Here is a 16590-nt window from a genome sequence, read left to right on the forward strand (position 1 = left end):
TGGGGTGTCTTCCCAAACTTTCTCGACGGCATTGCTTTCTTATTTCTTTCCTTCCCTAAGCTGCGATCCTCGCAGTCGTTTTCCATCTTCAGGGCATGGTCTACCATCGAGACGTACGACTTTATATTGGCCGACATCACCCTACTCTTGATATCTGGCAGCAAGCCCCTTTCAATTTAGCCGTTTTTCATGCCTCGATATTTATGATGTGGGGTGCATACCTAGAGAGCTCTGCAAACCGGGAGGCGTATTGTTCAACTATAACAATCCTAAAACAAAAAAAAAATTTTTAAAAAAAAAGAAAAAAAAAAGAAAAAAAGAAGAAAAGATATTTTTAAATAGGTGATGGTTCGTATGAGCATGATGGTCCTTAGGGACCATCACTATTTTCAAAATTTTTTACCTGGTTTAAGCTGTTGCTTGCTGCTTTGCCACGTCCTTTAGTGGACGTGGTTTTCATATGTTAAAAACGGACTTTTAACGCGACACCTCAGGTATGAGGTGGAGCCTAATAAAATAATATAATAATATGTTATAAGAATTTAAGTAGGGGAGGTGAGGACTCCCACCCTAAAAAATTTTGAGATCTCTCTCTCTCTGGTCGAAACACAGTGAACTCCTCTCTCGAGCCGAATTTTTATCGGAAGCTCCCTCTCAAATATTTGTGTGTAAGTGACATCGTCTTCCTGAAAAATAGTCTGTTTTTAATAAATAGTGATATTTCCGTCCAGGATCTTTATTTTATAAGTTTTGTGTGTAAGTGACCTCATTGTCTCGAAAAATAATCCATTCTTTTTAAAAATAAAATGAAATAATTATTTCTACTTATTATCATGAATTTTAGACGCGATAAATTTTATGCGCACACGACCTCATTATCTTGAAAAATAATATTTTACTAAAAATTGTGATATTTTATCTATGTTAGAAATTTTAAATGCTGTAAATTCTTAGAAAAATAAATTTATTTATTTTTCTTGTCTATTGTTAGAAAATTTTAGATACTATCAAATTATTAGAAATAAATGTGATATTTCTGCTTTTAGTAAAATTGTGAGATTTCTTTCTACTATTTTTAAATATTTAGACATTGTGAATTTCATGTGCAAATGACTGCCTTATTATCTGAAAAATAATATTTTTGCATTTGATTATAGCATTGTTGTGAAATGTTTATTTGCAAATTAACATCCCATAAATTGTGATAATTCCGTATTCTTGAATTTCTATAAGAGTTTTTCTATACATATTAGATTGGCAATTATGCTAGAATGTCTTTACGAACTACTACCTTTCTAAATTTGAGCCCAAAATATTTGATTGGTTGAAATGTTATTGAAAGTGACTGTTATTAATGGTGTCAGTGAGATTCATATTACTGATTTCAGTGATATGTTGAGTACATGATATTTGCTGCTTTCGAATGTTTAAAGAGATTTAGAAAAAATTTAAGTATGCAAGTGGACTCATCCAGTTCGCCGGTGAGGTATAAGTGGACCTATCCGGGACGCCGGTAGGGATTAAGTGGACTCATCCGGTACGTTGGTGAGGTATAAGTGGACTCATCCGGTACGTTGGTGAGGTATAAGTGGACCTGCAGGGATTAAGTGGACCTATCTGGGATGCTGATAGAGATTAAGTGGACCTATCAGGACGCTGATAGGGTATATAGGTGACCTACTTGGGATGCCAGTAGGGTATTTTGTGAAATCCTTTGAATTATGCACTGCCGTTAAAGTGTTATATGCATTTCAATTATTCGGATTATGCTTAATTAGGCATTTATTGAAAGTGAAACTGTTGATGCATTTATGTTAATAGATCTCTTTTTTGAAAATATTGATATCTTTCAACCATGATTATTTTTAGGATTATGATGATCACTTACTGAGTAGTCAAACTCATCAAATTATGGTAAACATTTTTTCAGGATAACTGCGGATTCATTTTGAGTGCTAGTCAATATCAACCTTGGAAGATATTGTTGTTGTGCTAGCTTTTTTTATTTACTTTGTAAGACCTCGCCACTATAAATTTGTCCTATCAAGAGATGTATATATGTTTTAATCTGTCACATCTCAGGAATAACAGTATTGTAAATTCTTGGGGTGTGACATCAACAGTCATACTCCCTGGCTAGAGTTCAATAAATTCTACTTCCTTCCTTTCCTTGACTGAATCGGGGAAGTACTTCTCGTCAAATGTTGTCAAGAAGTTTTCGCAGGTGACCTCGGTCCCTGACTCCTCCAAGTCTGCTTCACCGAGTCCCACAAGTAGTCTGCTTCCCCTTTGAGCATAAAGGCCCCTAGCCTGACTTTTTGCTCATCCGAGCAGTGTAACACCTCTAAAATCTTCTCCAATTGTTTCTTCCACCTCTCAGCCTTCTCCAGTCCTCCATGCCTCAAAAACATTGGGGGTGTCATTCCCCTGAACCTCTCCATGAGGCTACTGTCATTCTGCTCTGGTGTTGGGGTAGACTGGGTTAGCATCAATTCCTTCATCATTTGAGTCATAGCCCTCTGAGTTTTATAAAACCCGTCGAGTGCCTTGATATTGTCATTACTGGAACTCGCGTTATGGGTACTGGCTCTCGGCATCTTTTAACCTAATCACAAGAACACCCAGTCACTTGTCTACCCCCAAACTAATATAAGGACTCTCCTAACCTCCCTAGGCCAAAAATCATATCCTGGCTGCTCTGATACCATATCTGTCACGACCGAGCCCCTGACCACAGTTCCTTACACAGCGACAGGCGATCGAACTCGTGATCCAATGTCATATTTGTCACTCAAGAAGGAGTGGACTCAATGCTTTTATTTTCGGAAATCAAGCAAACCAACTAGTAGGTGAACTAAGACAAACCCAAACACCAAAAATTCATTATATACAAATTTCTTCCAAAATGTTACATTTAGTTCAGGGTATTTAGGCCCAATATTACATATATCAACAAAGAGCAAAAACCTAGGGTCAAGCCACCCAAACACAAACAAGATCTAAGCACATTCTTCGAGAAATCTAGCTTCAACTTCTTGCTACAAAACACAGACTCCATGCCCTCAACCTGCTGCTATCAATCTACAAGGAGAGGAAAAATCATGGAATGAGCTATACAGCCCAATAAGTAGGTCTAGTGTTATGCATGTATAGTAATTCTACCCATATGTGATAACAATTCAATCCATCTATATAAAGTCATAGTTTAGCATATAGGAATATCATGTCAAGGCAGCGAGTATGAACATTATATTCAAACGACAGTTATCATTAAATCAGTGTGATCATGAGCATTCGATCAATGAAATCATTCAATCAGTGCAATCCTGGACATTCCTTATTTAGAAACTCACTTATTACCCACTCACTCCCTAAATCACCTACTCGTGTAGTAGAGGCCCCATCCATCGGGCTAAGCCAATCTCATTGCTTAGAACCTCTACCATCTCTCAGGAGGGAGGGTAATGCCAAGTGGGTGAATCCACTTCGTAATACCCTCAACACACGTACACAGTCCCTAGTGCGCATTGGGGGTTCGATAGGCCCTTACATTATAAGGCATCAATCATTTCATTTGTTTTTTGAATCTAGGGTGCGACCCTCTATCCTCTCTCTTAACCCGTTCCTATTATTATATATGTTAGGGGATATGCCGACATCACTTTCCTTACTAGCGATGAGTGTCTCATAGCGTAGCAGGCGATATTATAACAATATCCACTACCGGTGAGTGTCCCACCTTGTAGTGGTCAATATCAATATAAGTTGTGGTCATTCGTCACGATATCATAACAGTATCTACTATCGGTGAGTGTCCCATTGCGTAGTGGTCAATAGCAATAAGAGTCATGGCCATTCATCACGATATCATAAAAGAATCTACTATCGGTGAGGGTCTTACCGCGAGCACGAGCACGGCAAACTGAAATCCACTATAATAATGAAAGTTACATCAATGATTTCGGAACAAACTTTGACAAAAATACAGTCGAGCAAACCCTTTTTAAACCTGCTTTCCCAAACGACACCATGTCGATTCTCTCATCTCTATTCCATAACTAGACCACTATCTTGAAAGAGAACAACTTTGAGAGCAAATAAGACTTTATCTCACTAAAAGAGGAAAAAGCCCAAAATCTCTATGGGAACCGCTTTTCTACAAGAAACCAACATCTCACTCTATTGGAGTCTTCAGAAGTCATCATCAATGTTTCTCTTCATAGGAAGCTATCTTCTCTATAAGAGGAAATTGTACCTTATGCACTGGAGGCTCTATCTCCCTCTCTCTCTAGAGGAACCATCATTCCCATATAGTGACCCAAATATGACGTACAAATTCTTTATACTTTCATCTCATATATATAAGATTAAGAGTCCAAACTAAATAAGGAACCTCTTATTGACGTTACATATATATCAAAAGACTAAGAGATATATCCAAGAGTCTTAATCCTTTTTGGATTTCTATTTCCCTTAGAAAACTTATTAATATCAATCTCAATCCTACATAATATGGGAATATCTTAATCCCACATAATATAGATCAATCTCAACCAATCCCACAAAATATGGGATTTTTTTATATGGGTGATTTTGTATAGCACCAAATTCAACAATCTCTACCTTGATATCAAAATCACTTGCTCATCATGCCAATATCCATTGAATTGCTTCACAAATCATTCAACCTTCGCCAAATAAATTTTTTCATCATTCTTGCAGAAAAAATAGTTTTACCATCAAATTTCTCCACTTAGAATTTTGCATTCGAAACCTTTACTGTCTTACCGACAACCCAAAACCAGGGCTTTGTATCACTTGTTGTGCTCTGATACCACTTGTTATGCACGGATGCTCTAAACCCGATGGGTTGATTTTTGACAAATAAAGTACGATAAATAAAATATGAAATACACAAAGATTACGTGGTTCACCCAATAGGGCTATATCCACGGGCACGACAAATACAAATCCACTACACCAATGAAAGTTACATCAAATATTTTGGAAGAAACCTCGACAAAAATACAGTCGTGCAAACTCTTTTTAAACCTACTCTCCCAAACGGTACCATGCCGATTCTCTCATATCTATTCCATAAATAGACCATTGTCTTGGAAGATAACAACTTTGAGAGCAAATGTGACTTATCTCACTAAAAGGGGAAACAACTGAAAATCTCTATAGGAACCGCTTCTTTACAAGAAACTAACATATCACTCTGCAGGAGTTTTCAGGAAGCATCATCATTATTTCTCTTCATAGGAAGTTCTCTTCTCTCTAAGAGAAAATTGCATCTTATGCACAGGAGGTTCTATTTCTCTCTCTCTCTCTCTCATATGGTGACCAAATAAGGCACACAAATTCTCTGTACTTTCATCCCATATATATAGATTAGGAGTCCAGACTAAATAGGAAACCTCCTATTGATGTTATATATATATCAAAAGACTAAGAGATATATCCAAGAGTCCTAATTTTTTTTGGATTTCTATTTCCCTTGGAAAACTTATCAATATCAATCTCACATAATATGATAATATCTCAATCCCACATAATATGGATCAATCTCAATCAATCCCACAAAATATGGGATTTTCTTATGTGAGTGATTTGGGATAGCACCAAATCCAACAAAAACCATAACAAACTCTCACAAACCTGCTAGATCTCTTTTAGACAAGCAATTGAATCAATGAGGAAGCTCCATCCATAGCAACAATGTGAGAAGAAGCTTATAAACTAGTTCTCTTCATTGATCTTATTGAAGGTCTGCATTGATCTTATTGAAGATCATCCTCTTTTTCAGTATATTCCCCTAATGAAAGTAAGGACTCCAACTTCTCTAAAGAAGAAATTCCCTAAAGTTCCTCATTGTTCCAGTCCTACAAAGAGCTTCTTTGCTCTTGATGAGGAAAACGAAATCATTAATGAAGGTATGACGATTCTACCCACGATAGCTTACTTTGAGGCAACCCTTCAACGGTACCCTTCTACAAGAAACTTATAGTGGGCCATAAGAAGAGTGAGGACCTTTTCCCAAGTCCAAGAAAAAGGAGGTAGATTGTATTAAGAAAGCAGCCAATGTAAAACTTTGTCAAAACTTTCTATGAAAACAAAATTTATGTTATATTTTATGCAAGGGTATTCCCTGTAAGTGATGAGTTGTATCGGATTGGAAGCAGTGAGAAAAGTTATAGAGACTGAAGGCCTCACTGAAGGCATGGTGCTTAATATAGTAAAATGGTGGACCAAGATTCATGTAGCCGACTTCAAATAGTTGAAAAAAGGTTGATGATGATGATTTACCTTTGTACTAACTCAAATCCTCTTTGTTTATACTTGAGATCGGCAAAAGCAAGAAAGATAGCACTTCCTCAGCCTCTATTTTATGCATAAGCCAAATCAAATGGAATCAATAAAGGATGTTTTTCATCAAACTACAGTATGTAGGCCACTAAGGACCTCTTTCACCAAAACTAATAAAAAGTTTGAAATCACTTTGAGTTTGAAAAGGTTATGCTAGCATGCACAACAGTAAAATGAAATGAAACGATAAAATAGAATAAAGAGAAAGAAATACTTGGTTATGCTATGCCTATGGGCCCGATACCCAGAATTGACTCCAGATCAGAATAAGGGCGTGTATGGGTCTTTTCTCATGCCCCCTCCCAAATGACTCAAAACATATTCAATATTTTGAATAGGTTTATGGCTGTTGGGCAATTACAGTTGGTTTTCTGGCAGTTAGTGACTTTTAGGTAGTTATAAATGTTTCACTCTACCTAGTTGCAATTAAAGGAAAATTTTGGTTCATTTAGGAGTTGCAATTTCACTGCATTAAAATAGGCGAATCCATGTAGGGATCTTCTATTTTTAGGTATCCCGATGACTATATGTAGGGATCTTCTATTTTTAGGTATCCTGATGACTTTTTTGTATGGTATATCCTTTTGTGCACTGATTTTGATCATTAGGGGGGCAAATATATACTTGAGACAGCATCTTTGCATACCTAAAAACAAAAATATCCGCCTTCTATTTCTTATTTTTTACGTGTCTTTATTATCTAAAAGGAAAGTCTACAAAGAGATCATTTATCTTTTGTACATGGATGTCACAATCATTCTCACTCATTAGATGTCAAATTGGATAGTTTGAGGTGAGTAACGAAGTCTGAGAAATTTTTTTTGAAACTTTATGTCTATTCAATGACACTCTTACAACCACCTATTTTGAAATTTAAGAGACGAAAATGATCATGACCTCTATATACAAAAAATAAATAGTCTCATTCTAGACAATCTTTTATCTAAATTATCTAACTTTGTTTCACCCAACACAATAATTACATAATTATACTGAAATCATGTGCAAGAAAATACACTAGGCCCAAAAAGGTATCTAAATGGAATGTGACCACTTAAGTTGCATTATCTCTATTATCATTTCTCTTCATCTTTTGCCAAGAGAGAGAAGGAGAGAGAGAGACTTCTCCCAAAATTTTGAAGGGATTATATACATGAGACCATTTTCTTTTGATACAAAGAGGTCACAATTACTTATAGCCATTTGATATGAAATCTGATAGATTGGGTTTGTCACAAGGTCCAAAAAAATATCTTTTGAACTTTGAGCTTCGTTAATAAAGTAAATATAACCATCCAATTTCACATTCAATGGTCAATATCAATTGTGACCACCTTGTATCAAAGGTAAATGGTCTTATTGTATATTTTTTCATTAAAAACAAAAATATTTCACATTAAGTACAACCGTGAAACAAGGTACTTAAATCTAATATTCACCGTCTATGTATATTTAGTCAATGGGTGATGAGTGTGGCTTAACTTTAGTAGGAAAAATCTCATAAAAGTATAAATAATGGAGGTTGGTTGAGAATTGAGAATTCCCAATTACAGGACTGGTACAAAATATAGCATGTGAAGCCTTTCTTTAACATTCGTTTTTTGGTAATAAAAATAGCACTCAAATTATTTCTGAATAGTTTCTAAAGTATTTATTTATTTGATTTGAGCAAATAAGACTTTTTGTAGTAGGTGAGCCTCTTGTTAAATGTGAAAGAAAATTTTAGACATTTGTGTATTTGTTAGGTGGCCGCTCATTCTTGAACAAAGTAAGAAGAGCACTATAAGGTGGACTGGACTAATCCACGTCTAAAGAAAACCTATATGTGCAAAGTTATTTGAACTTTCTAACATATCATCCTCCTAAGGCCCCAACTGACTCTCTCTCTTTCTCTTTTATTTTTTTGAAAGTCTTTTTCCAATTATTTGGACTCAGCTAGATGAATTTTGGTCTGCCATTGTAATCCTCATTAAATAGAAATAGTCAGGGTCTAACTTATTTTCTCTCACTGCTTTGTCGTTTGGCTTATTTTCTCGCATTACTCGGTCCCTTAAATGAAGTTTTATATTTTTACCATGAAAATTTCTAAGAAACTCGTCCATGATGAGCGACATTTTCCAACCTCTGCTCTTTTGTGAGGGCAAAGAATGTTGCTCATTATGCCAAAGGTAGGTAAGGTGGGGCTTAGTACCTTAATTTTAATTATATCAAACAGCTAAGCATTCTCAATCTAGTTATTATTAAGCATGCCAATCTACTTTAAATGGATTGCTTAGATGATAAATCAAACAAACAACAACTTAGGCATGGCCATTTAGTAAGATGTACCTTCATTTTAGGGATAATCATGGTTCCTAAATGCATAAAAAATATGTATACCCATAATAGTTATCATTCAACACCAATCTTAATAATGAAGCAATTCAAAGAATATCAGACAAATAATGCAAGCACATGCTCTAATCCCTTAAATACTACTGATATTGGGACACTTATGTTTAGCAAAAAGAAACCAACATGTAACCAACACCTAAGTGCAGAATATTATGAAGAAGTCTCCAAGTACTACTGTTTTAAACTTTTAATCAGTTATTCAAAAATTGCCAAACCCTTAATCAAATGAAATGAAATAATTGATCAGTTATTCCATTTGATTAAAGGTGTGATTTATGTAAGGGGAAAAGTTTATATAGAGTTGAGGCTATAAACAATCAAATTTGAACCGACCTCAAAAAATTCACTTGAAGAGGTTGCTTTGATGCCCAAATATCCTCAAATTGATCATCTCAACATCAAGATGCATAGACATGAGAAAAAAATGGATTTCAAGTTTTCGAAATAGTGTATTTGTAGTGCATTTTTGGACCGACAATTTTCAAGGTTTTCAAGTTTTCATAGATCTATCGATCTACACTATTTTTGAAACTTTAAACTTTATAAATAAAGATGAAAATATATTTTAATGCTATCAAAGATTTCCAGTATTGAAACTACGTTTCTCGATACTATTTGAGGGTAGACTCTAATTTGATTGTTTAGAGCCTAGGCTCTATACAAACCGAACCCTTATGTAAGATATCAACATGAAACAATAAGTAAGGCGTACCTCTAAATCTTGTCGAAAGACACAGTTTTGATACCAAAAAACCTTATAATAACCCAAAAATCTATTTGTGTCTTTAATTATGAGAAATTAAAACTCCGAAATTGGTACAGATCGAGCATATTCATAAACACTTGAAAATTTAAAAAATAGACATCCCAGATAATGCATCGCAAAATACACTACTTTTAAGGCTTGAATTTTTTTTTTTTCCACATATATATATCTCTCGATGTTAAGATAATCAAATTGAGAATTTTCTAGCCTTGGGATAACCTTTTTAGTGAATTTTTGAAGTGCGCTTTACATTTAAAATATTAAATTGACATCTTATTATAAACTTTTTCCTTTAGTAGTGCATACGTATTCAGCCACGTTTCATATGAAAGAACTCCTCTAAGTGATCAGTTGTGGAAGTTTTTTTTGCACCAATTGATCTCAGTGTATTTTTCACACCAATTGATGTGAAAAAATTTCTATAATTGATGTGAAAAAAACTCTTAAAACTAATCACACTAAAGAGTTCTTTCATGTGAAAATACTTTCAATTTTTTTTTTTTCACGCACACGAAATGAGCGTTTAACTTCGGGCCGTAATCTTACAAAAACCCATACACAACAATAGATTTTTGCATTCTATCTTATCCAACAAAATTTGGAATGGGAGAGCCAATCAATCCTAGAATAGGATACGTGACCTTTCCCTTTATAGGAAAAAGCCAACCATACACAAAACACAAAAGAGCTGATGAAATGATGTTGGGAATTTTATCTTTTCTCTGTGTTTCTTCCACCACCACTCCAACAAACGGCAATGGGATCGGACGGCTGAGATCACTCAACGACACTCAACCATTGAGGGCAGCAACTACTATTACTTTAGAAAATATGCGATTTTTTATGGGGATTTATTGAAAGAAAAAGTTTACATAAGACTGCAACATTAAAATGTAGAATTAGAGATGCACTTAAAAAATCCATCGGAAAAGGTTGTTTTAATGTTGAAAAATTCTCTAAATGATCATCTCGACATTGAGATTTATGAATATGGAAAAAAAAACGATTTTGAGTCTTAGAAATAGTGCATCTTGCAACATATTATCTAGACCGTCCAGTTTCAAGATTTCCAAAGGTTTATGGATCTACTTGTTTTTTACTATTTTTGAAATTTGAAATTTTATAATTAGATATGAAAATAGATTTTCAAATAACCCTAATAATTTTTTACACCAAAATTACATGTTATGATAAAATTTGGTGGTGAGGTTGCAACCTTATAAAAACTACATCCATGGCTTACACCAATAAAATGCATGGCTTACATTTTATTGGTACAGCTTCCCGGCCACGACATCCACCACAGCCCGTAAACCCCTATCATCCTTTCCAATAAATGGTGGTAGACTCCTGCCCTCAACCAAGACTCTTATTAAAAAATATTCATTAGCCACACCCTTAGGGAGGAACTTGGCCCAACAGGAACCATACTTTCACCTTGACAGAACATCGATCAACACCTCGAAAGGATGTCCAATCTAAATCACAATATTCACCATAACTATTAGCAATGTGCTTTATAACTGACAACTTCCAAGTATGCAAGGGGATACCCGAAAGTAGCACGATGAGCATACCCTTTGGAAAAAAGGAAGAATGGTTTGATTGCTTCCAAAGATCTAAGAAAAGAAGCCTACCTCGGACTCTAAGAAATCTGAAACACAGCACTATGTTAACTTCCACCTCAGATCGAAAAATAAAAGCCACTTTGTTGACGACAATAACCTTCACTTCCAGGCAATAATTTAGCGATCATCATCTCTTTGCCCAATCACTAAGCTCGAAAACGTCATTAGAAAGAGGTGAAAAAGACCCTACCACACAATTCTTAATGAGCTTAACACCATCGTAGCACAACTCCTGATCTACAAACCACATAGAAACCCATATCAAACGCCAAAGAAAGACTCTCATCGCCCTCGTCTCTTCCTCTGTATTTGACTCTCTCTGTGACCAATTTTCACTCTATCTCCTTCCTAATGCAATACTTCCTCTCTCTTCCCAAGGCAATACTTAGTTCTCTTCCTATTACAGTACTCTCTCTCTTCCACATTCTCTCTCAATCGTAATATTCTCTCTCTTTAAAACACATTTTCCTATGCATAAGAATTCAACTGCTCTGGCATCCGCACTATATCCATTATTGTGTGAAACTATCGAGATAGAGAGAGAGATACTTTCTTTGTTGAAAACTACGGGCATAACTTCATTATCTCATTGGGAAATTGAAAAATCGAACTTATTTCCTTTCCTTTTCTAACACTTTTATATTATTTTCCTAGACAGAGAGAGAGATGCTTTCTTTTGTGGAAAACCACATGCTTGACTTCATTATCTGATTGGGGAAAATGAAAAATTGAACTTCCTTTTCTAGCACTATATATGATTTTCCTTGAATTCGATAACTGTCATTGTTTCCTATAACATGAATCGCTTCCCCATATTCCCAATCTCAGATTTACATCGACAAACAAACAAAAAAAAGGAGACTATATGCTCCTTTGTTTTCTACAGAAGGCGATAACGTGAGCTCGATACAAAGTGGGGTTTGCTCACATGTCTTTCGTCATAGACCCCAAAACCCTCCCTCACAAATAATCGTTGCTTTAGAATTTAGTCTAAGAGTTAAGTGATTTAAAAAACATCGGGTTAGTATCAAAAAATGACTGAGTTTAGAAGGAAATCGGCAGTTTTGCATAGTAAAATGACTATTCTCGATGGCAAAACGATGATTCGGACTGTCGATTCACCGATCTGGACCAATTCACTATTTTTCATGCATTTTTTTACAAGTTCATTATTTTTTCTACACAATAAAATGGGGATATGGACTATCAATTCACCAATTTAGACCGATTTTTTAGGTGCTTGGTCAGAGTTACCAATTCGTTCTTTAAATCAATAGTTAAAACTGTCAAAGAAAACAAAGTACTATTTTAGTGGATATGCCCCCAGAGTACTTGAATATCAAAGGCAAAAGATGAACATCATTACGACATTTGAAGTTTTTCATTTATAAAAGGTAATGGTATTTACACAACTAATAAAAAGGGAATGTATTGCTTGCTGTTCCTATACACTATAAGAGAGAGACAGAGCGAGTGATAGTTCGGGAAGATACAATATTAAATATAAATAAATGAGAGAGAAAGAGAGTTCAGGAAGATGCCGGGCTAGAAAAAGATAAATGCGAGGCCACCGCATTGGGTGAGAGATTCATCAGTTAAAAGCATAAAGTTTAGGAAAGGCGCTGGGTCATGGTGGTTACCACATCATCCTATCCATTCCTACCTCTAATTAACACCGTCAAAATGTAACTGTCTAATCTATTGAAAAAATAGGTAGGGGTCTGTCTTCCCCACTGCATTAACCAAAAAAATAAAAAAAAGTATTGAAAAATTCGAAAAAAAGAAAGTATTGAAAAATAATATAAATGCAAGGCTCTAAACAATCAAATTATGGTACACATCAAAAGTTTCATTAGAAGAGGTAATTTTGATGCTCAAATATCATCGAATTGATCATCTCGACCTCAAAATGCATGATCATCTCGACTTCAAAATGCATGGATACGAGGAAAAAGTAGATTTCAAATTTTAGAAATAGTGCATCTTGTAATGCATTTTTTACTATCAATTTTTTAAGATTTTCATGCTTTCATAGATCGACTCGATCTACGCTATTTTTAAAAGCTTTAAATTTTATAACTAGAGATGAAAATATATTTTAAGGTTATTACAAATATTTTCAATATTGAAACCGTATTGTTCGACACTATTTGAATGTGTGTTTTACTATGATTGTTTAGATCCTCAACTTTATACAAACCGCATTCTTAGATAAATGAAGCAGCTTATACAAGGTGTCAACTCTATCTTGCATAACCAAAATGTACCTACAAAAAAGTTGGACCTCAACTAAGGCAATAAAAGTTTTTTAAATCTTAAAGTTCCAAAATTCTCTACGGTAGAGGCTTCCTGGAGGCCAGGGAGAACTTATAAAAAGAATTTTTATTTTGAAAATTTGAAATTCTTTGTGCATACGACAAGTATGTAAGCTTCCCACATGCTATGGAGAAGAGAACTTTGAATTCGAAAAACAATAAATAAATAAGGAAAGTGATTTGATAGGCCTGCAACTCTATCAAAATAAGTAAAACCTCATCTCATAACTCATCCAAAATTACAAGTCAAGTATTGGAAAACCTTTACATCGATCATCTATGCTTGAATATTATGGTTGTGAAAAACATTTAGGATTTTAAGCTCTAAAAATAATGTATATTGTAACAAATTATGTAGACTATCCATTTTATCCAAAAAACAAGTGTTCATAGATCCTCAAGATTTGTACATTTTTCGAGTTTCAAAATTATTTGTTTGGAATTTGATTTTAGATCCATCATGAAGATTGATGTTGCTAAAAGTGCTTTCTGGATGAGGATTTGAGATGAGGCTTTATTTTTGTTTTATTAAAAGCCTAGACCTTATAGAAACTTCATTTAATAGGAAAATAGTGAGTAAGAATACAATATTCAAATTTTAAAGAAAAGAGAGTATAATTAAAGGGATATACACATAAATTTATCTTCCATCTTTCTCCCATGAGGGAGGAAAATATGTCTATATTTTTCCTATTGCATAGAAGATACGTACTTCACCCCATTCAGCCATTCAATTTAGTTCAAGTGAGCTATTGACTATTTGATCTAGATCCAATGCTCAGTAATTTTTTAAAAAAATTATACAAATATGAAATTTGATATGTGCCATCATCTCAATATGGCGCACTTAAAAAAAATGCTAAAAAGAATTTTTTGATAAAATATAATAACCAAAATACCCCTTAAAACTTTTAGGGGTATTTTGATCATTTTATTTTATTGAAATTTTTTTTATATTTTTGACAGGTGCTAGTTTAAGAGAGGAGTGGAGTCCAAAATTCGATGTCGAAATATTTTGTAAAAAATTAAAAATGAAATAGTATAGAGATGTGACATTGTGATTGAAGCCATCTCAACCGTCCATGCAAAATGGACGGCTAGATAGGAGAAGTATATAAATTTTATATAAAAAATTGTTTCATGCGGGTTAGACCGTATTTCTACATATGTGGTCCAGAAAGTGTAAAGCATTCGTCTTAAAGTTGGGTATAAGTAGGTGTTTCATCTAAAAACAATGAAAACTAACCGTTCAAATATTTTCTTACTAGAATTATTATTTTTAGTTTTTAAAGTTTATTTATTTATTCATATTTATGATCTCCATGTTGGAGATTATTCAAAATTAAATCTTAAAATTCATATAAAAAATACACTTATTGAGAGACCTGCATTACTGCATATGTGGGTTTGGCGGCATAAAAGTCGGGTCCATTTTATATAGCAGGGGAAGGATAGCAAGCCTGCCCTTCTCTCATTACTTCGAGAAAAGTTTGGTTTTTATTTATTATTATTTTTTAATTTGTTTTTGGTTAGGTGGAAAGAGAAAATAGTGGAATACCCAACCTTTCAATGAATGAGAAGTCGAGAAAAAAAACACAAACAGTACAACCGATGGTATGGGTGGTGGGCCCCACAACAGGGCCCGACCGTGGGGCCACGCCCTGGGCTCTCTCGAAGAGCGGCGGAAAAGCGTACGCAACGAGTTGTAATGCTATACACATCGCGTGCATCGTACACGTGAACCGTCTGCCTTCTCTTCTTCTCGAAACCGTCCATTATGGAAACGGACAATCAGCAACCGATCTCTGCACCAAATAGTGATGACGCGACGTATCGTGTGGCTCCTTGTACGCGACACGTGCATACAGTGGCGATTTGATTGCATGTGATAGTAGGCGTCTGAAGAGACCGCACGCTATTCTATTCCTATCGCCAGCGGCGAAGAGGGTGGGGACACGTGACACGTGTCGGGCGGAAATTGCGCTGTCGGCTTCCTTCTTGTGGCAGGCGAACGAGGAACTGGCGGCCCTACTCTTTATCGATGGAAAACATATTTACAAATATCGAAAAAAGGGTAAACAAAGTGGAGGTCATTTTATTTTATGAAAACGCCACTGGTAATGAGGGAATTTACAGCCTTGCCATCGGGGGAGTGAGATTTACTATTATTTTTTATTATTTTTTATTTTTTTTGAGAACAATAGAGATTAGCGTTTCAAAACCCGTGTAAGCGGGGCTGACCGTTCGTCCACGACTCATGACGGATGGTTAGGTTGTCATTCTGATTGAGTCTAAATCGGTGATCTAAAAAAATTTAAAATAAAGAAAATTTAAATATGATTTATAAGGTTAGGATGTATAGAAGATATAATAAAATATTAATAAGCTTAAAAAAAAAAAAAAATTATATCTAATGGGATTTTACAGGAACCATGTTGGGATCGATATCATTATGGAGCCGATTCGGTTTGGACTAATTGCCATTTAAATCGACAATCTGGATTAGTAATCGACAAGTTTTAAAACATTGCTAAAGAGTGATGATTCAAAGTTGTCAAACTCAACACTCTCTACGTAAATCCCGTTTTCTTTTTTCTTTTTTTTTCTTTCGTGATTTGTTGTGTCTTTTTGCTCTTTCTTCAACATCGACCCAGCATAAATCCCATCTCTCTTTTTTAAAAAATTATATTATAATTTAAATTTAAAAATAAAAATTAAAAAAAAAAGAAAGTGTTGGCTAGGTGATCTGAGGGATTTTGATCCATAGCCAAACTCACCTATTTATTTGACATAACCGTTAATAGAGAAAGGTGAATTAGGTCAAGGGAGATTAACATTGAAGCCTATCCAACGCATCCTGAGAGGGGGGCCAATAATTAATCGGTCATGTAGCTTCTAAAACACTCTCAAATTTCAATTCAAACGAGAGTAAAATATGAAGGGTATTAATGAAAGGAAAATTGTTTCATACGGGTGGCACCTCATTTCTGAATATACGGTCCAGAAAGTGTTAAGTATCTATCTTAAAGATAGATGCAAGTAGGTGTTCCATCTAAAAACAATAGAAACTAAGGTGTTCCATCTAAAAACAATAGAAACTAACGTTTCAAATATTTGT

At 34.8% G+C, this 16590-nt stretch overlaps 1 long non-coding RNA gene across 1 annotated transcript; it reads right to left on the reverse strand.

Annotated features, from left to right (window-relative positions):
- Positions 1-2868: 2868 nt before the first annotated feature.
- On the reverse strand, positions 2869-11645 carry LOC148781498 (uncharacterized). The gene is made up of 2 exons (XR_016058347.1): positions 11167-11645; positions 2869-3081 (listed from the first exon to the last, which is right to left on the reverse strand). It is a non-coding gene; the product is annotated as an uncharacterized LOC148781498 (long non-coding RNA).
- Positions 11646-16590: the final 4945 nt, after the last annotated feature.

The sequence above is a fragment of the Amborella trichopoda genome, chromosome 6, assembly GCF_054954075.1.
Source record: "Amborella trichopoda isolate Santa Cruz 75 chromosome 6, AtrichopodaSantaCruz75HAP2 v2.0, whole genome shotgun sequence".
Taxonomy (NCBI): domain Eukaryota; kingdom Viridiplantae; phylum Streptophyta; class Magnoliopsida; order Amborellales; family Amborellaceae; genus Amborella; species Amborella trichopoda.